Here is a 10518-nt window from a genome sequence, read left to right on the forward strand (position 1 = left end):
ATGGTTTAGTTGTTGCTCAGCACTGCTTGTGCCAGGCAAGGACTTTGCAGCTTCCCATGCTCTCCAGGGGCACAAGAAGCTGGGAGGGGGCACAGCCAGAAGAGTTGATCCCAACTGCCCCAAGGGCCATTCCATACCATACGGCGTCATGGGCAGTATAGAAACTGGGGGGGTTGGCCGGGGAGCAGCGATCGCTGCTGGGAACTGGCTGGGCATCGGTCGGCGGGTGGTGAGCAATTGCATTGGGCATCACTTGCTTTGGATATTGTTATTACTATTATTATTATATTGTTATTATTATAATTACTATTTGACTTTATTTCAATTATTAAACTGTTCTTATCTCACCACAGGAGTGTTTCTCACTCTCACTCCTCCGATTCTCTCCCCCACCCCAGCGGGGCAGGGGCAGGAGCGCTGGCTGCGTGGTGCTGAGCTGGGGCTGGGGCTGACCCACGACACCAGGTACCGTCCTCCTGCAGCCGGGGCCGTGGCTCCTGGAGTTGAGTAAGCCTTGAGTTAAGCCGTAGGCGAAATCTGCTGCTGTGTCACGCAGGCAGCCTTACAGGGGGAGGCCGGGGCGAGGGATGCAGGCAGTAAGTGAAGTCCCACCGCCGTGCCAGCGGCGATGGCTGGATGATCCATGGCTGCAGCGACCGTGGCTGCGGTGATCGTCGCTGCCGCTGCCGGCTTCCCGGCGGAGCGGCTCCCATCAGCTGTGTGCCTGGCTGGGTCTGGGGGCCAGCGCACGGTCGTCATCTTCGATACGTGCTCTTCGACACGCACCCGAAGGGTGTCGCACCGCTCGCCAGCCTCGCGCGCTCCGTGGGATGGCTCCAAGCCTCGCTGGAGCCAAAGGGAGCCGGAGCGGATCCGCTGTGGCATCTTGTCCCAGGGCTTGGCTTCGGGCGCTCGGTGTGTCGTGTCTAAAGCTGTAGCGGGTGGCTCCTTGCGGAGGTACAGTCCTCTCCTTGTTAAGGTGACTCTTGAAGCATCCTGCCTGGCTGAAAGGTTTCTTCTGGACCATGGCTGCCCCAAGGCTTAGTTTTTCAAAGGTATTTAGTAAATGAACTCCTGTTATCTTTGAGGAGCTGAGTATAAATATTAATGGGAGCTTTTATTCTCTTCCAGCTTATCAAGAGATTTATGGCCTGACTTACTTCAGACTTTATTTCATACGCGGCAGCAGAGATTGTTTTCCCAGCAAGAATCCTCCCCATTCCCTGTGCCCACGAGCAGAAGGCTGGAGCCCACCCCGGCTTCCTCCTGGGGGCTGTTGCTGTCACTGGCAACTTTTGCCTGCGGGCTTTGGTCCTGGTCATCCGAGTTGCGGATGTGGAGCCTGCCAGGCTGCGTCCCACAGCCAGCGAAGCCGGGAGCCATCCTGCGTGGTCCTCTGCAGCACCCAGGCCCCGGGGAGCAGCCGGGGGGGGTCTCCCAGCTGCCCTCGGGCAGGCACATCGCCTTTTCGGAGGAAAATGCCGTCCTGGGTGTTCTGTGCAGAGTTGGGCAGCAGGCGGTCGCAATTTGGGAGTTTCATCCGCTGCTGGTCTCTGTCTCCTTGTTACAAGACCGTGGAAAAGCCTTGTCCTGGTTTTGGCTGGGATAGAATTAATTTTCTTCCTAGCAGCAGGCACAGTGCTGTGTTTTGGATTTAGTAGCAGAAGAATGCTGATAACACGCTGATGTTTTTAGTTGTTGCTCAGTACTGCTTATGCCAGGCAAGGACTTTTTCAGCTTCCCATGCTCTGCCAGGTGCACAAGAAGCTGGGAGGGGGCACAGCCAGAAGAGTTGATCCCAACTGCCCCAAGGGCCATTCCATACCATACGGCGTCATGGGCAGTATGGAAACTGGGGGGGTTGGCCGGGGAGCAGCGATCGCTGCTCGGGGACGGGCTGGGCATCGGTCGGCGGGTGGTGAGCAATTGCATTGGGCATCACTTGCTTCGTATATCATTATTATTATTATCATTATTATACTGTTACTATTAGCATTACTATTTGACTTTATTTCAATTCTTAAACTGTTCTTATCTCACCCCAGGAGTGTTTCTCACTCTTACTCCTCCAATTCTCTCCCCCATCCCATTGGGGTAGGGGCAGTGAGCGAGCGGCTGCGTGGTGCTGAGCTGCTGGCTGGGGCTGAACCACGACAAGCCTCTGCTTTTAGAAGCTGGCAACGTGCACCGTCGTGGAGATTAAAAAAACTCTGGTTTGAAACGAAAAGACGGGGATCGGGAGGAAAAGTGGAGTCTGATTGTAGCAGCAGCTTAGTGTCGCACCATTCCCATGCCGAGACGGGTGAGGTCATTTGGTCTCGGAAGACGTCGGATGTGTGAAGAGGGCCGGGGGAACCGGCCCTTTGGTAGCTGGCTGGTGTGGGATGACCCTGCTGGGTTATTTGTCCTAGAGCTGCGCTGAAGCCGGCGTGGAGCGAGTTGGCAGGTGGCAAAGACCGGAGCAGCACGCTCGGGACCGGCCCGGCGCCTGCGCTGCCATTGCAGTGGCCTTTCCCACCCGGGTCCCCCTCCGAGGTCTGAGCCCCCCGATCCCGCTCCGCGGGGCTGGCTGCCTGCCGGGATGGAGCTCAGCTTTGGAAAGGGTGGAAGAAATAGTGGCAATTGCTGTCCCCGTCTCTGCTGTTGGGGTGCCGGGTAAAGCCGGAGCCTTGCTGCTGATCAGCGTGCTGGCTGCGGTTGTCGTTGTTGCGGCGATGATGGTCCCGGGCTCAGCTGAGTAGGGGAAGGCGGAGGAAAAGAGGGGACCCCGGCGCAGGGAGGGCACGGTGTGACGGAGAAAGCGAGGGCTGCGTGGAACGGGCTATGCTCAGGGCAGCCCTGACCCAGAGTTGCCCGGGGGCTTTGCCTGCTCGCCCCTGCCCTGGGGGGACCAGAGCTGGGCCAGTGAATCGGGGCTGGTGGCCACTAGAGGACGGTGCAGACCGGGCCCGCGGCTCTCCTCAGCGTGCTGCCAAGGCTCCTGGTGACACTTCTGTCGTGTAGGAAGGGCAGCACGCAGCCCGTTTGCTAGGAGATTAATCCCAAGCCTCCCATTCCTGCAGCTCCCCTGGGAATGCGCGTGCCCACCCGGGCTGGAGCATCAACGCCGGCGCGGACGGTGCGTGACCACGTAGGAGAGTGGTTACGTGGGGGTTAACGGAACCTGTGGTGGACGTGCTTCGGAAAATGCCCCGCCGGGATCCCGTGTGCCGTGCAGGCTGCCCTGGGCCGGCGTCCTCCCTTCCCCTTGCTGGGGTTGTCCCACGGCTGCCTTGGAACGCGGAGACGATCCCGCTTGGAACGAACAGCGCCCATTTTCCCTCCCAGCGTTGCGCTTGCAGGCTGCGCTAAGGCAGGCTCCAGCCCCCCCGTCGTGGTTTAACCCCAGCCAGCAGCTGAGCGCCGTGCAGCCGCTCGCTCGCGTTCTCGTTCCGACATGGTTTCGGCGTGCGGCCGTCCAACGCCGCACCTCTCCTGAGGTGAGCTGTGCCAGGCGTGCACGGGGCGTCTGGGCCAGTCGCAGTGGGGTGCTCCTGCCACACATCCCCGGCTCGGCTCACTTCAGCCTCCAGTATGGTGAGCTGTTGGGATCCCCTGTCATTCCAGAAATACGGATGGGTTCTGTCCCTCTATAGCTTGATGGCATTGGGGTGCACTGGAGCCTTCTGCTCCTGTGGGTCTGATGCGCCAGCCCATCGACTCCGCACAGCCCAGTAAACCTGGTTGTCCCTTCCCTCCACCTGGCTGGAGGCAGGGCCCCTCGAACACCGGTCACGGTACTCGCTGTTCACTTGTAGATGTGACTCAAAAGTCCCTCCATTAAGATTGGAAGCAGAATCAGCCCTCTTCCTCTGCGGAACTGCTCCCTGGAAACTGGAGCTGCAATTTTCCCAGGAGAACCGCCTTGTAGAATCATAGAATCGTTTAGGTTGGAAAAGCCCTTTAAGATCATCCAGTCCAACCATTAACCTACACTACCAAGTCCACACTAAACCAATCAAGGGCAGACCAGACTGAACCATGTCCCCAAGTGCCACCTCTGCCCGTTTTTTGAACCCCTCCAGAGATGGGGACTCCACCACCTCTCTGGGCAGCCTGTTCCAATGCTTGACCACCCTTTCCGTAAAGAAATTTTTCCCAATATCCAACCTAAACCTCCCCTGGCACAGCTTGAGCCCATTTCCTCTCGTCCTATCGCTAACTACTTGGGAGAAGAGACCAACACCCCCCTCACTGCCCCCTCCTGTCAGGCAGCTGTAGAGAGCGATCAGGTCTCCCCTCAGCCTCCTCTTCTCCAGGCTGAACACCCCCAGCTCCCTCAGCCGCTCCCCACCAGCCCTGTGCTCCAGACCCTTCCCCAGCTCCGTTGCCCTTCTCTGGACACGCTCCAGCACCCCAATGTCCTTCTTGTGCTGAGGGGCCCGAAACTGGACACAGCATTCCAGGTGCGGCCTCACCAGCGCCGAGTACAGGGGCACAATCCCCTCCCTGCTCCTGCTGGCCACACCATTCCTGACACAAGCCAGGATGCTGTTGGCCTTCTTGGCCACCTGGGCACACTGCTGGCTCATGTTCAGCTGCTGTCGACCAACACCCCCAGGTCCCTTTCGGCCAGGCAGCTTCCAGCCACTCTTCCCCAAGCCTGCAGCGCTGCATGGGGTTGTTGTGACCCAAAGTGCAGGACCCGGCACTTGGCCTTGTTGAACCTCATCCAGTTGGCCTTGACCCATCGGTCCAGCCTGTCCAGGTCCCTGTGCAGGGCCATCCCACCCTCCAGCAGATCGACACTCCCACCCAGCTTGGTGTCATCTGCAAACTTACTGAGGGTGCACTCAATCCCCTCATCCAGATCATTGATAAAGATATTGAACACGGCTGGCCCCAAAACGGAGCCCTGGGGAAAAACTCTTTTGTAAGAGTGTTGTAAGAGTTTTTCCTTGCCACTCACGCACCCATGCCTCTAGGGTGGAGGCAGATTTCCCATCCCGCTTCCTCACGTCCTCTCCGCGGTCGCGCAGGTAAAACCGCAGGGTGCCCCGTGGTGCATGTGCGCTAGACCCAACTGCACCCCAGCCGAAAGCAGGATGCCTGCTCTGATCCGGGTGACTCGCGTGTCGCGGTTGCAATGGCTGCGCCCGGGGCAGCGGAGGCTCTGCTCGCTGGCGCTGTATTGCTCTGCCACGTGAGCAGCCGGTCCTTCCCAAAGCAGCCACGGGTGCACTTCGTCCTTATGTTTTTAAAGCATGAAAGCATGTCCTATAAACTTTTAGACCTAATTTAGGAAAAGGTGCTGATTCAGGGTAGCGCTTAAATATACGCTTTAAGCGTCTTGGCAGGTAAGGGGTAAATTGGTGCTTTAGAGCACTCGCCTCTCTCTAACGCTCTCCTGAATTCCAAACCGGGCAAAGCACCCACCAGACCATGGCTGAACAAAATACCCACAGGGCAAAGACTGCAGCCCCAAGGCGTGCTCTCAGAGACCCCCTCAGCCTAAGCAGCAACGCCATCTCCAAAAAAAAAAATGTACGGCAAGAGCGAGCACGGGGTGCAGCTCTGCTCGCTGGCGGGGAGGGTGTGCTCGACCGGCTCGTCTGTCCCAGGACTCACTGCCTGCAGCCCTGCTCCAGTGTTAAGGAGAAAATGAGGGGAGAAGGATTTTCCACTGCGGGTTTGTCCTGCTGCTGAGCAAATACTTTACCTCAGCAAAACGTGCGTAAGAGTAGGCAAAAATCAGGCTGGCGCCTGGTATTCAGCCGTGCTCTCGGAGAAGATAGTCTCGCGGTCTCTTCTGGCTTTCAGGCTGATGACGGATGAGAGATGCTCGTACAGATAAATAACCAGGAGAGGGAACATCCAATTAAACACTCATCCCAGCCACCCAGTCAGAACTACCCCTTTATCGCTCTATAATGCATCATAAAGGCTCTCCTGATGGTTTTCTGCTGCATATAGCAAAACAGAGCTGGGTTCTGTTTCTGTTTTAGCTGTTTCTAACATTATTCATCATTGCTATATCTAAACATCATCTTACTTTGATAATAGGACTCCAAGCAGTGATAAAATAGAGTGAGATTAAAATAACTACATAATAAAATTCCAGATTAAGCTGAAACTGTGGTAAATCTTTCAGAGCTGTGGAAAGGTAATAGCTAAGCTGCATGGACTCAGTATTTTGTTGAATGACTGTGATAAAATGTGTTGATCCATATTATAGTTTTATGTCTGTTTCTGTATAATAACCATAACTACAGTTCAGCTGCAGTTTAAAAGGATCTCCTTTGAATGTATAACTTGTTGCATGTCTTTTTGTTTGGCTTTTATAATCTCCAAATATTTAAAAAAAAAAAAACCCAAACGCAAACCCTTTTCTTGTGCAATTGGTGATGGGTATTGACTCATCCCCGGGCGCAGGGGCTGTTAAGAAAGGGAAAGACGATCCCTTCTCCCCTGCTAGGAGCAATTTGGTTTTCCCGATTCAGCACGGTACCCCTGCAAGTCTTGAATTAAGGTTGTAGCTGTGAAGGAGAAGGGAAGGGGGGGCTCACGCGTGCCCCTGCACTTCGTGCATGGCCGGGACCCCGCTTTGCCTCATCTCCGACATGCGGAGCTGCATGCCGCAGGTTTTACAGCCAGGCAGCTGGTCGCTCGTCCCTTGGTGGCAAGCTGCCTAATGGCCCAGGCAACCTCCTGGCCACCCGGTCCCATCTGCCAGCAACGATGATGTGACCCTTGGCTTTTGGTTGAGGCCTTGTCATGGCTCGGACAGCACTCGAGAGCTGGGCATCGTCTCAGCCCTGATTGCTAATTGCCGGAGAAGCCTCCGGCGTGGCTGACGGCAAACGCTGCTTCCTGAGGAAGCTGCGGAGCTTCCTTTGAAGTGCCGCGCCGGCCAGCTGCAGGGCCCTTGGCTCGCTGCTTGCATCCAGCACTTCTCTTTGCAGGTGACACCAAGCTGGGTGGGAGTGTCGATCTGCTGGAGGGTGGGATGGCCCTGCAGAGGGACCTGGACAGGCTGGACCGATGGGTCAAGGCCAACTGGATGAGGTTCAACAAGGCCAAGTGCCAGGTCCTGCACTTCAGTCACAACAACCCCATGCAGTGCTGCAGGCTTGGGGAAGAGTGGCTGGAAAGCTGCCTGGCTGAAAAGGACCTGGGGGTGCTGGTTGACAGCTGGCTGAACATGAGCCAGCAGTGTGCCCAGGTGGCCAAGAAGGCCAACAGCATCCTGGCTTGTGTCAGGAATGGTGTGGCCAGCAGGAGCAGGGAGGCGATTGTGCCCCTGTGCTCGGCGCTGGGGAGGCCACACCTGGAATACTGTGTCCAGTTTTGGGCCCCTCAATACAGGAAAGACATTGGGGTGCTGGAGCGTGTCCAGAGAAGGGCAGCGGAGCTGGGGAAGGGTCTGGAGCACAGGGCTGGTGGGGAGCGGCTGAGGGAGCTGGGGGTGTTCAGCCTGGAGAAGAGGAGGCTGAGGGGAGACCTGATCGCTCTACAGCTGCCTGACAGGAGGCAGTAGTGAGGGGGGGTCGGGCTCTTCTCCCAAGTAGTTAGCAATAGGACGAGAGGAAATGGGCTCAAGCTGCACCAGGGGAGGTTTAGGTTGGAAATTAGGAAAAATTTCTTCACGGAAAGGGTTGTCAAGCATTGGAACAGGCTGCCCAGAGAGGTGGGGGAGTCCCCATCCCTGGAAGCGTTCAAAAAACGGGCAGAGGTGGCACTTTGGGACATGGTTTAGTCTAGTCTACCCTTGATTGGTTTAGTGTGGACTTGGTAGTGTAGGTTAATGGTTGGACTGGATGATCTTAAAGGTCTTTTCCAACCTAAAGAATTCTATGATTCTATGATTCTCACGTAACGTCGTGCGGTTTTGGTTCATGAAGAGCATGAAGGGCCAGGGAAGGCAAACGCAGCGTTGGGAACTGGGCTGGGGCGAGCAGCCCGCGCCCCGTGCTCAGCTCGGGCTGCCCATCTTCAGCCTCACGCCAAGCAGCTTTGAGAGGAGCTGCGGTCGCGATCACCCATGGCAGCAAGCAGGGCTGCGGTTCCTCCTCGGGCATGGCAGCTTGTGCGGGAAGAGGATTGCCTCCTCCTTTTATCATGCTGAGCTCACAGCACGGGCTGGCAAATCTGGGAACGCAATCGCTCGCAGAACAAGTTACAGATCTTCTTGCTTTACAGAACTGATGGTACTTTTGTGTTCTTTTGATTTACTATTTATTCTTTCAGTTCAGATCAGTGATCCAGCGCTTGGCTCTGCTTAGTGTATTGATTAGTCCAGAATCCCATCTGCCACTTCACTGCAAGATATTGTAAAACTATTGTAAAGCCCTGAAACATTTCCAAAATACTATCAGAGCCTCGTGCTCTCCTTGCCAATGAGGATCCCGTGGAGCGGCTTTGAAGGTAGGCAGGGGAGGAAGATTACTGGAGCAGGCTTTTAAAAGGAAAATTAGAAATTATTTAGCAGCCTGATCCAGCCAGGGACCCCCCCCTCAGCCTGGGTTCATGGCAGCCCACTTGTTGCTGGATTTTTGCTCTACAAGATGAGTCCAACCTTAGAGATTCTATTCTAGTTTTACTTTCATTAAAAAATAATCGAGCCACCAAGCCAGGAAACATGAAATTAATTATTCCTCTACCCTTAATTGGTTTCGTGGTGGACTTGGTAGTGTTAGGTTAATGGTTGGACTGGATGATCTTCAAGGTCTTTTCCAACCTAAACGATTCCGTGATTCTATGATCCTGGGTGAAGCCCCTGCGATGGCAGAGTGCCATGGTGCTGAGCCCCATCCCCTTGCCCTCCCGTGGCCGTGCCATATAGCAGCTATACAGTGAGGGGACAGCGGGTACCAGCCGCTGTGTGTTCCTTGACCCCATCAGGGAAACCTGAGCCTTGCCAAAAAAAAGAGAGCGAGCCTTTTGCAGGCTTTGAGCAGGGACGGAGGGAAGGAAGATCAGCCTGCAGTGCTGGCTCACAAAGGGGTTTTTTTTTTCCCCACCTGGGCATGAGTGAGAGTATGTGCCATGAGAAAAGGCTCTGTAGACACGTCAGATGCAGAGCTTTGCATTCCTTGAGTGACGTTTTCCTTTCAATTAACAGAGCGGAGATTTTTACCCCTGCTCTGGACCACTGCAGAGCGCTGACGCTGATCATCTGGGATGGACCTGCTGGGCATTCAGGCTGCTCCTAAAAGCCCTTGCAACAGTGATGGACGGACTGACGGACAGAGCTGTCCATTCTCTTGTCTCATGGGTCAGGTACGTGGGGGTAAGGCACAGCTTCTCCCTCTCCAAGGACCCCCCCTTCACCCTGGTCTCAGAGCTGGATTTCAGCCCTTCCGAACCGGCTGATGTTAGAGAAGGAGACTTCGAATTTTGAACATGCAAGAACTTGCCTCTGTAGGCTTGAATTACTTATGGAGTATAAATGATGCCTGCATGTTAATGAACATTTCATTATGAACGTTACGGAGCGGTTGATAACTTCACTAAGCGCAGCGACGTTGCACCAAAGATGAATTCAGCCTGGGGTGTTTGCTGGCAAAGGCACCACCACCCATCCCTGCTTATTCCCCTGAAACACTCAAGTTTTTGTTGGCTCGTGAGCCAGGAGGACCCCAGAAAAGAGGCGGGAAGCGGGAAATAGCAAAGATACGTCCGTACATTGGGAAGGTAAATTGCTCCGTCAGCAAAAATGATCCCGAGCGTTAGGAAGTCACCAGTAACTACTGCAGCAGGCTAGAGCTGAAGAGATCCCGTGGTAGATTAGAAGATCAAGCCTGGAAGGCTGCTGTCAGAGAAGCCAGCAGGACGGAAGTCTCCAATGGCCCGGGACTAATTCAGACCCTGCCTGTAACAGGCAAGAGCAGTCATGGGTACAGTGTGGCTGGGAAGGGAAGGTTAATTTGCCTGGCAGAATGTGCATTTTAATTGCTCATTTTCTTTCCTTTTTTATGTGATTTGATTGTGAATTATGTTTTCTGCATTTGTAATTAGAGGGTAGAGCAGATGGCGGAGGCTTTGTCTGAAGTGATGTAGACATTGAAATAACTCGTGCCACTGGCTGACAGTTCCCTAGGAAAGGGTGTCTTATGCCGTGAAGATACCCTGGAGCTGCTCTAACAGAGACCCACTTTCTAAATAGTCTGAGACAGATCTTTAAATGATAGAAATCAGCATCGCCCTACTGTGTCCAGAGAAGGGCAACAGAGCTGGGGAAGGGTCTGGAGCACTGGTCTTATGAGGAGCAGCTGGAAGTGTTCAAAAAACAGGCAGACGTGGCACTTTGGGACATGGTTTAGTGAGTGTGGTGGTGTTGGGTTGGTGGTTGGACTGGTGATCTTAGAGATCCTTTCCAACCTTAATGATTCCTAGTTTTACTTTCATTAAAAATAATCCAGCCACCAAGTCAGGAAACATGAAATTACTACTCTACCCTGAACTGATTTAGTGGTGGACTTGCTAATGTTAGGTTAATGGTTGGGCTGGATGATCTTCAAGGTCTTTTCCAACCTAAAC

Source organism: Pelecanus crispus, chromosome 11 (assembly GCF_030463565.1).
Source record: "Pelecanus crispus isolate bPelCri1 chromosome 11, bPelCri1.pri, whole genome shotgun sequence".
In the NCBI taxonomy this organism is placed as follows: domain Eukaryota; kingdom Metazoa; phylum Chordata; class Aves; order Pelecaniformes; family Pelecanidae; genus Pelecanus; species Pelecanus crispus.